This window comes from Oncorhynchus mykiss, chromosome 17 (assembly GCF_013265735.2).
Source record: "Oncorhynchus mykiss isolate Arlee chromosome 17, USDA_OmykA_1.1, whole genome shotgun sequence".
Lineage (NCBI taxonomy): Eukaryota > Metazoa > Chordata > Actinopteri > Salmoniformes > Salmonidae > Oncorhynchus > Oncorhynchus mykiss.
This window is the reverse complement of record NC_048581.1, coordinates 73171958-73182768: the sequence shown is the minus strand read 5'-3', so window position 1 is coordinate 73182768 and position 10811 is coordinate 73171958.

Genomic DNA, 10811 nt, shown 5'->3' with positions numbered 1-10811 from the left:
TATCGATTGGGCATCAAATGAATTGATTTCTGCTAGTGCTAGTTAACTCTCCCCTCTGTCACATACCTAACACACAGAGCCAACTGTTCAGACTGTCCATCCCTGGCCTCATCCTCCATAATGGCATACATTCCAGACGTTGACATCTCAGAGGCCATGGTGTCCATAATCTCTTGAGCACAGCATTCGATCATGTCATTCTGAGATTCTGGAGAGAGAGACATCGCATTTGATGGAGTATTGTACCTTTCCTGCAAAGGGTAAAACTCCTTCAAAAGCTCCATACATTCAAGAAAGTTCCCTCTATTTGTGCTTTCACTAGATTCAACATTGGCACGGAAAGAGTCTTCCTAACATTGAGGTGACCGCAACAATTCTCCTCAGATACTCCCTTCTCTCTGCAGTATCACTAGCATTGGCAGATGTTAAAATCTGAGCAATGTTCCCGTGATTGCTAGTTGCCTGGTAGCTTTGCCATGCCACAATACTGTATCTGTGTGTTTGTGCCATCTCATGTTTACCAAAGATAAACAAAGCTTTTTTCCCATTTTTACAGCCATTACTGACAAAATAATTACATTTTATGTTTTTGCCAAAAACTGGACATGAAAGCAGAAAGCTGCGTTTTTGTGGACAAAGTACACTACCAAATGTATTTCACAAACCAGCCGTGTTGAAATGGCCTTTTCTGTGTCCCAAAACTTTTGTGTGGGTAGCTATTCAGCTTCACTTGTCTGAGCCCAGTGTCTTTGTCACCTAAATCGCTCTCATTTCTGGAAGGAGTTGCTGCAGCGGCTTGATTACTTTCTCTCTCTGGATCTGTTAGTTGTCCCTCTTTCTCTGGATCTGTTAGTTGTCCCTCTCTCTCTGGATCTGTTTGTTGTCTCTCTCTCTCTGGATCTGTTAGTTGTCCCTCTTTCTCTGGATCTGTTAGTTGTCCCTCTCTCTCTGGATCTGTTTGTTGTCTCTCTCTCTCTGGATCTGTTAGTTGTCCCTCTCTCTCTGGATCTGTTTGTTGTCCCTCCCTCTCTGGATCTGTTAGTTGTCCCTCTCTCTCTGGATCTGTTTGTTGTCCCTCTTTCTCTGGATCTGTTAGTTGTCCCTCTCTCTCTGGATCTGTTTGTTGTCCCTCTCTCTCTGGATCTGTTTGTTGTCCCTCTCTCTCTGGATCTGTTTGTTGTCCCTCCCTCTCTGGATCTGTTAGTTGTCCCTCTCTCTCTGGATCTGTTTGTTGTCCCTCCCTCCCTGGATCTGTTAGTTGTCCCTCCCTCTCTGGATCTGTTAGTTGTCCCTCTCTCTCTGGATCTGTTAGTTGTCCCTCTCTCTCTGGATCTGTTAGTTGTCCCTCTCTCTCTGGATCTGTTAGTTGTCCCTCTCTCTCTGGATCTGTTAGTTGTCCCTCTCTCTCTGGATCTGTTAGTTGTCCCTCCCTCTCTGGATCTGTTAGTTGTCCCTCTCTCTCTGGATCTGTTAGTTGTCCCTCTCTCTCTGGATCTGTTAGTTGTCCCTCTCTCCCTCTCTGGATCTGTTAGTTGTCCCTCCCTCTCTGGATCTGTTAGTTGTCTCTCCCTCTCTGGATCTGTTAGTTGTCTCTCCCTCCCTGGATCTGTTAGTTGTCCCTCTCTCTCTGGATCTGTTAGTTGTCCCTCCCTCTCTGGATCTGTTTGTTGTCCCTCTCTCCCTGGATCTGTTAGTTGTCTCTCTCTCTCTGGATCTGTTTGTTGTCCCTCTCTCTCTGGATCTGTTTGTTGTCTCTCTCTCTCTGGATCTGTTAGTTGTCTCTCCCTCTCTGGATCTGTTTGTTGTCCCTCTCTCTCTGGATCTGTTTGTTGTCCCTCTCTCTCTGGATCTGTTAGTTGTCTCTCTCTCTCTGGATCTGTTTGTTGTCCCTCTCTCTCTGGATCTGTTTGTTGTCCCTCTCTCTCTCTCTGGATCTGTTAGTTGTCCCTCCCTCCCTGGATATGTTAGTTGTCCCTCTCTCCCTCTCTGGATCTGTTAGCTGTCCCTCTCTCCCTCTCTGGATCTGTTAGTTGTCCCTCTCTCCCTCTCTGGATCTGTTAGTTGTCCCTCTCTCCCTGGATCTGTTAGTTGTCTCTCTCTCCCTGGATCTGTTAGTTGTCTCTCCCTCCCTGGATCTGTTTGTTGTCCCTCCCTCTCTGGATCTGTTAGTTGTTCCTCCCTCTCTGGATCTGTTTGTTGTCTCTCTCCCTCCCTGGATCTGTTTGTTGTCCCTCCCTCTCTGGATCTGTTTGTTGTCTCTCTCCCTCCCTGGATCTGTTAGTTGTCTCTCCCTCCCTGGATCTGTTTGTTGTCCCTCCCTCTCTGGATCTGTTAGTTGTCCCTCCCTCTCTGGATCTGTTAGTTGTCCCTCCCTCTCTGGATCTGATGGTTGTCTCTCTCCCTCCCTGGATCTGTTTGTTGTCCCTCCCTCTCTGGATCTGTTAGTTGTCCCTCCCTCTCTGGATCTGTTTGTTGTCTCTCCCTCCCTGGATCTGTTTGTTGTCCCTCCCTCTCTGGATCTGTTAGTTGTCCCTCCCTCTCTGGATCTGTTAGTTGTCCCTCCCTCTCTGGATCTGTTTGTTGTCTCTCCCTCCCTGGATCTGTTAGTTGTCCCTCCCTCTCTGGATCTGTTAGTTGTCCCTCCCTCTCTGGATCTGTTAGTTGTCTCTCCCTCCCTGGATCTGTTAGTTGTCCCTCTCTCTCTGGATCTGTTAGTTGTCCCTCCCTCTCTGGATCTGTTAGTTGTCCCTCCCTCTCTGGATCTGTTTGTTGTCTCTCCCTCTCTGGATCTGTTAGTTGTCCCTCCCTCCCTGGATCTGTTAGTTGTCCCTCCCTGTCTGGATCTGTTTGTTGTCTCTCCCTCTCTGGATCTGTTAGTTGTCCCTCCCTCTCTGGATCTGTTTGTTGTCTCTCTCTCTCTGGATCTGTTTGTTGTCCCTCCCTCCCTGGATCTGTTAGTTGTCCCTCCCTCTCTGGATCTGTTAGTTGTCCCTCTCTCTCTGGATCTGTTTGTTGTCTCTCCCTTTCTGGATCTGTTTGTTGTCCCTCCCTCTCTGGATCTGTTAGTTGTCTCTCCCTCCCTGGATCTGTTTGTTGTCTCTCTCTCTCTTTCTGGATCTGTTTGTTGTCTCTCTCTCTCTCTGGATCTGTTAGTTGTCCCTCTCTCTCTCTCTGGATCTGTTAGTTGTCCCTCTCTCTCTGGATCTGTTTGTTGTCTCTCCCTCTCTGGATCTGTTAGTTGTCCCTCTCTCTCTGGATCTGTTAGTTGTCCCTCTCTCTCTGGATCTGTTAGTTGTCTCTCTCTCTCTGGATCTGTTAGTTGTCCCTCTCTCTCTGGATCTGTTAGTTGTCTCTCTCTCTCTGGATCTGTTAGTTGTCCCTCTCTCTCTGGATCTGTTAGTTGTCCCTCCCTCCCTGGATCTGTTAGTTGTCCCTCTCTCTCTGGATCTGTTAGTTGTCCCTCCCTCCCTGGATCTGTTAGTTGTCCCTCCCTCCCTGGATCTGTTAGTTGTCCCTCCCTCCCTGGATCTGTTAGTTGTCCCTCCCTCCCTGGATCTGTTAGTTGTCCCTCCCTCCCTGGATCTGTTAGTTGTCCCTCCCTCCCTGGATCTGTTAGTTGTCCCTCCCTCCCTGGATCTGTTAGTTGTCCCTCCCTCCCTGGATCTGTTAGTTGTCCCTCCCTCCCTGGATCTGTTAGTTGTCCCTCCCTCCCTGGATCTGTTAGTTGTCCCTCCCTCTCTGGATCTGTTAGTTGTCCCTCCCTCTCTGGATCTGTTAGTTGTCCCTCCCTCCCTGGATCTGTTTGTTGTCCCTCCCTCCCTGGATCTGTTAGTTGTCCCTCTCTCTCTGGATCTGTTTGTTGTCTCTCTCTCTCTGGATCTGTTAGTTGTCCCTCCCTCCCTGGATCTGTTAGTTGTCCCTCCCTCCCTGGATCTGTTAGTTGTCCCTCTCTCTCTGGATCTGTTAGTTGTCCCTCCCTCCCTGGATCTGTTAGTTGTCCCTCCCTCTCTGGATCTGTTAGTTGTCCCTCCCTCTCTGGATCTGTTAGTTGTCCCTCCCTCCCTGGATCTGGTAGTTGTCCCTCCCTCCCTGGATCTGTTAGTTGTCCCTCCCTCTCTGGATCTGTTAGTTGTCCCTCCCTCTCTGGATCTGTTAGTTGTCCCTCCCTCCCTGGATCTGTTAGTTGTCCCTCCCTCCCTGGATCTGTTAGTTGTCCCTCCCTCTCTGGATCTGTTAGTTGTCCCTCCCTCCCTGGATCTGTTAGTTGTCCCTCACTCCCAGGATCTGTTAGTTGTCCCTCCCTCTCTGGATCTGTTAGTTGTCCCTCCCTCTCTGGATCTGTTAGTTGTCCCTCCCTCCCTGGATCTGTTAGTTGTCCCTCCCTCCCTGGATCTGTTAGTTGTCCCTCCCTCCCTGGATCTGTTAGTTGTCCCTCCCTCTCTGGATCTGTTAGTTGTCCCTCCCTTTCTGGATCTGTTAGTTGTCCCTCTCTCTCTGGATTTGTTTGTTGTCCCTCCCTCCCTGGATCTGTTAGTTGTCTCTCTCTCTCTGGATCTGTTTGTTGTCCCTCTCTCTCTCTCTGGATCTGTTTGTTGTCCCTCCCTCCCTGGATCTGTTAGTTGTCCCTCCCTCTCTGGATCTGTTAGTTGTCCCTCTCTCTCTGGATCTGTTTGTTGTCTCTCTCTCTCTGGATCTGTTTGTTGTCCCTCCCTCCCTGGATCTGTTAGTTGTCCCTCCCTCTCTGGATCTGTTAGTTGTCCCTCTCTCTCTGGATCTGTTTGTTGTCGCTCCCTCTCTCTCTGGATCTGTTAGTTGTCCCTCCCTCTCTGGATCTGTTTGTTGTCTCTCTCTCTCTGGATCTGTTTGTTGTCTCTCTCTCTCTGGATCTGTTAGTTGTCCCTCCCTCCCTGGATCTGTTTGTTGTCTCTCTCTCTCTGGATCTGTTAGTTGTCCCTCCCTCCCTGGATCTGTTAGTTGTCCCTCTCTCTCTGGATCTGTTTGTTGTCTCTCTCTCTCTGGATCTGTTAGTTGTCCCTCCCTCCCTGGATCTGTTAGTTGTCTCTCTCTCTCTGGATCTGTTTGTTGTCTCTCTCTCTCTGGATCTGTTAGTTGTCCCTCCCTCTCTGGATCTGTTTGTTGTCTCTCCCTCTCTCTCTGGATCTGTTTGTTGTCTCTCTCTCTCTGGATCTGTTAGTTGTCCCTCCCTCCCTGGATCTGTTAGTTGTCCCTCCCTCTCTGGATCTGTTTGTTGTCTCTCTCTCTCTGGATCTGTTTGTTGTCTCTCTCTCTCTGGATCTGTTTGTTGTCTCTCTCTCTCTCTGGATCTGTTAGTTGTCCCTCTCTCTCTGGATCTGTTAGTTGTCCCTCCCTCCCTGGATCTGTTAGTTGTCCCTCTCTCTCTGGATCTGTTTGTTGTCTCTCTCTCTCTGGATCTGTTTGTTGTCTCTCTCTCTCTGTATCTGTTTGTTGTCTCTCTCTCTCTGGATCTGTTAGTTGTCCCTCCCTCCCTGGATCTGTTAGTTGTCCCTCCCTCTCTGGATCTGTTTGTTGTCTCTCTCTCCCTGGATCTGTTTGTTGTCTCTCTCTCTCTCTGGATCTGTTTGTTGTCTCTCTCTCTCTGGATCTGTTTGTTGTCTCTCTCTCTCTGGATCTGTTAGTTGTCCCTCTCTCTCTGGATCTGTTAGTTGTCCCTCTCTCTCTGGATCTGTTTGTTGTCTCTCCCTCTCTCTCTGGATCTGTTTGTTGTCTCTCTCTCTCTGGATCTGTTAGTTGTCCCTCTGTCTCTGGATCTGTTTGTTGTCCCTCTCTCTCTCTGGATCTGTTTGTTGTCCCTCTCTCTCTGGATCTGTTTGTTGTCCCTCTCTCTCTCTGGATCTGTTTGTTGTCCCTCTCTCTCTGGATCTGTTTGTTGTCCCTCCCTCTCTCTCTGGATCTGTTTGTTGTCTCTCTCTCTCTGGATCTGTTTGTTGTCCCTCCCTCTCTCTCTGGATCTGTTTGTTGTCTCTCTCTCTCTGGATCTGTTTGTTGTCCCTCTCTCTCTCTCTGGATCTGTTTGTTGTCCCTCCCTCTCTCTCTGGATCTGTTAGTTGTCCCTCCCTCTCTGGATCTATTTGTTGTCTCTCCCTCTCTCTCTGGATCTGTTTGTTGTCCCTCCCTCTCTCTCTGGATCTGTTAGTTGTCCCTCTCTCTCTCTGGATCTGTTTGTTGTCCCTCTCTCTCTGGATCTGTTTGTTGTCCCTCTCTCTCTCTCTGGATCTGTTTGTTGACCCTCCCGCTCTGGATCTGTCTGTTGTCCCTCTCTCTCTGGATCTGTTTGTTGACCCTCCCTCTCTGGATCTGTTTGTTGACCCTCCCTCTCTGGATCTGTTTGTTGACCCTCCCTCTCTGGATCTGTTTGTTGACCCTCCCTCTCTCTCTGGATCTGTTTGTTGTCCCTCCCTCTCTCTCTGGATCTGTTTGTTGTCTCTCTCTCTCTGGATCTGTTTGTTGTCCCTCTCTCTCTCTCTGGATCTGTTTGTTGTCCCTCCCTCTCTCTCTGGATCTGTTAGTTGTCCCTCCCTCTCTGGATCTGTTTGTTGTCTCTCCCTCTCTCTCTGGATCTGTTTGTTGTCCCTCCCTCTCTCTCTGGATCTGTTAGTTGTCCTTCCCTCTCTCTCTGGATCTGTTTGTTGACCCTCCCTCTCTGGATTTGTTTGTTGACCCTCCCTCTCTGGATCTGTTTGTTGACCCTCCCTCTCTGGATCTGTTTGTTGACCCTCCCTCTCTGGATCTGTTTGTTGACCCTCCCTCTCTAGATCTGTTCGCTGTTCCTCTCTCTCTGGTTCTTTTTGATCTCTGCCTTGCACAAAAGCCACTCTTTCTGCATGACTCTTTAAGAGTGCTGTCATATGCTTGGGGCGGCTTGGGGCGGCAGGGTAGCCTAGTGGTTAGAGCGTTGGACTAGTAACCGGAAGGTTGCGAGTTCAAACCCCCGAGCTGACATGGTACAAATCTGTCTTTCTGCCCCTGAACAGGCAGTTAACCCACTGTTCCCAGGCCGTCATTGAAAATAAGAATTTGTTCTTAACTGACTTGCCTGGTTAAATAAAGGTAAAAAAAAAAAATAAATAATTAAAAAAAAAAAAAAAAAAAAAAAATGCTGTACAAATTTAACTGAAAGCTTAAACATCTACTCGCTTTTTTTTTATCACTAAACACCTGTCTCAACGTCAAGAGTGAAGAGGCGACTCCAAGATGCTGGCCTTCTAGGCAGAGTTGCAAAGAAAAAGACATATCTCAGACTGGCCAATAAAAATATTAAGATGGGCAAAAGAACACAGACAGTGGACAGAGGAACTCTGAAAAATCCGTTTTCAGCTGTGCTAACATAATTGCAAAAGGGTTTTCTAATGATCAATTAGCCTTTTAAAATGATAAACTTGGATTAGCTAACACAACGTGACATTGGAACACAGAAGTGATGGTTGCTGATAATGGGCCTCTGTATGCCTCTGTAGATATTCCATAAAAAATCATCCATTTCCAGCCACAATAGTCATTTACAACATTAACAACGTCTACACTGTATTTCTCACCAATTTGATGTTATTTTAATGGACAAAATAAAAAATAAAAATATAAAAACAAGGACATTTCTAAGTAACCCCAAACTTACTCAGTTTCTTGGCAATTTCTTGCATGCCTTAATTTCTCAGAACAAGAATAGACTGATGAGTTTCAGAAGAAAGGTATTTGTTTTTGGCCATTTGAGCCTGTAATCGAACCCACAAATACTGATGCTCCAGATACTCAACTAGTCTAAAGAAGGCCAGTTGTATTGCTTCTTTAATTAGAAAAACAGTTTTCAGCTGTGCTAACATAATTGCAAAAGTGTATTCTTATGATCAATTAGCCTTTTAATGATAAACTTGGATTAGCTAACACAACGTGCCATTGGAACACAAGAGTGATGTTTGCTGATAATGGGCCGTTTCCAGCTACAATAGTCATTTACAACATTAGCAATGTCTACACTGCATTTCTGATCAATTTGATGTTAATGGTAAAAATAAAATAAAAATCTTTAAAAAACAAGGACATTTCTAAGTGACCCCAAACTTTTGAACGGTAGAGTAAGTATTCACACCCCTGAGTCAATACTTTGTAGAAGCACATTTGGTGGCGATTAAAGTTTTTAGTCATCTTGGGTATGTTTATCAGCTTTGCACATCTGTATTTTAGGATTTTCTCCCATTCTTCCTTGCAGATTCTCAAGCTCTGTTAAAGTTAGATGGGGAGCAGCTGTGAACAGCAATCTTCAGGTCTTTCCACAGATTTGAATGGGATTCAAGTCTGGGCTTTGGCTGGGCTACTCAACGAGTTTCATATTCTTGTTCCCATAGAATGATCATGCTAACACCATGCTTGCCAGTAGGGATGGTGTTAGACGGGTTATGAGCTGTGCCTGGTTTCTCCAGACATAGCGCTTTGCATTCAGGCAAAAGAGTTCCATTTTTGTCTCGTCAGACCACAGAATATGTTGCCTAATGCTCTGCGTCTTTCACGTGCCTTTTTGCAAAGTCCAGAGTGCTATAGAGAATGTTCTCCCATCTTAGCCAAGGGAGCTCTGTAGTTCTGTCTGTGGTCATTGGGTTCTTGGTCACATCTCTGACCAAGGTCACTCTTGCCCGGTTGCTCAGTTTGGTTGAACGGCCAGCTCTAGGCAGAGTCTGGGTAGTTTTATTTTACATTTCTGAATGATGGAAACCACTGTACTCTTGTAAACTTTCAACACTCTAGAAATGGTTTTATATCCCTCCCCAGATATACTGTATGCCCTCATTACAATTCTATCTCGGAGCTCAACGGACAAACAGTTCCTTGGACTTCATGGTATAGTTTCTGCTCTGACGTGCACTGTCAACTGTGGGACCTTATATACACTGCTCAAAAAAATAAAGGGAAGACTTAAACAACACAATGTAACTCCAAGTCAATCACACTTCTGTGAAATCAAACTGTCCACATAGGAAGCAACACTGATTGACAATAAATGTCACATGCTGTTGTGCAAATGGAATAGACAACAGGTGGAAATTATAGGCAATTAGCAAGATATCCCCCAATAAAGGAGTGGTTCTGCAGGTGGTGACCACAGACCACTTCTCAGTTCCTATGCTTCCTGGCTGATGTTTTGGTCACTTTTGAATGCTGGCGGTGCTTTCACTCTAGTGGTAGCATGAGACGGAGTCTACAACCCACACAAGTGGCTCAGGTAGTGCAGCTCATACAGGATGGCACATCAATGCGAGCTGTGGCAAGAAGGTTTGCTGTGTCTGTCAGCGTAGTGTCCAGAGCATGGAGGCGCTACCAGGAGACAGGCCAGTACATCAGGAAACATGGAGGAGGCCGTAGGAGAGCAACAACCCAGAGGCAGGACCGCTACCTCCGCCTTTGTGCAAGGAGGAGCAGGAGGAGCACTGCCAGAGCCCTGCTAAATTACCTCCAGCGGGCCACAAATGTGCATGTGTCTGCTCAAGCGGTCAGAAACAGATTCCATGAGGGTGTTATGAGGGCCCGACGTCCACAGGTGGGGGTTGTGCTTACAGCCCAACACCGTACAGGACGTTTGGCATTTGCCAGAGAACACCAAGATTGGCAAATTCGCCACTTGCGCCCTGTGCTCTTCACCAATGAAAGCAGGTTCACCCAGGCCATGTGACAAACGTGACAGTCTGGAGACGCCGTGGAGAACGTTCTGCTGCCTGCAACATCCTCCAGCATGACCGGTTTGGCGGTGGATCAGTCATGGTGTGGGGTGGCATTTCTTTGGGGGGCCCTCCATGTGCTCGCCAGAGGTAGCCTGACTGCCATTAGGTATCGAGATGAGATCCTCAGACCCCTTGTGAGACCATATGCTGGTGCGGTTGGCTCTGGGTTCCTCCTAATGCAAGACAATGCTAGACCTCATGTGGCTGGAGTGTGTCAGCAGTTCCTGCAAGAGGAAGGCATTGATGCTATGGACTGGCCCGCCCGTTCCCCAGACCTGAATCCAATTGAGCACATCTGGGACATCATGTCTCGCTCCATCCACCAACACCACGTTGCACCACAGACTGTCCAGGAGTTGGCGGATGCTTTAGTCCAGGTCTGGGAGGAGATCCCTCAGGAGACCATCCGCCACCTCATCAGGAGCATGCCCAGGCGTTGTAGGGAGGTCATACAGGCACGTGGAGGCCACACACACTACTGAGCCTAATTTTGACTTGTTTTAAGGACATTACATCAAAGTTGGATCAGCCTGTAGTGTGGTTTTCCACTTTAATTTTGAGTGTGACTCCAAATACAGACCTTCATGGGTTGATAAATTTGATTTCCATTGATAATTTGTCTGATTTTGTTGTCAGCACATTCAACTATGTAAAGAAAAAAGTATTTAATAAGAATATTCCATTCATTCAGATCTAGGATGTGTTATTTTAGTGTTCCCTTTATTTTTTTGAGCAGTGTATACATATAAATCATGTCCAAACAATTGAATTGACCACAGGTGGACTCCAATCAAGTTGTAGTGACGTCTCAAGGATAATCAAAGGAAATTGGATGCACCTGAGCTCAATTTGGCGTGTCATAGTAAAGGGGTGTGAATACTCATGTAAATTACATTTCTGTATTTCATTTTCAATAAATGTACAACAATATCAAAAACTATGTTTTCGCTTTGTCATTATGGGATATGGGGTATGAATGTTTTTGAAGGCACTGTCCTTTTAGTTTAATCTAAAATAAACCAGACACTATAGCCTTCTTTTATTTCAACTTGACTGCATTCG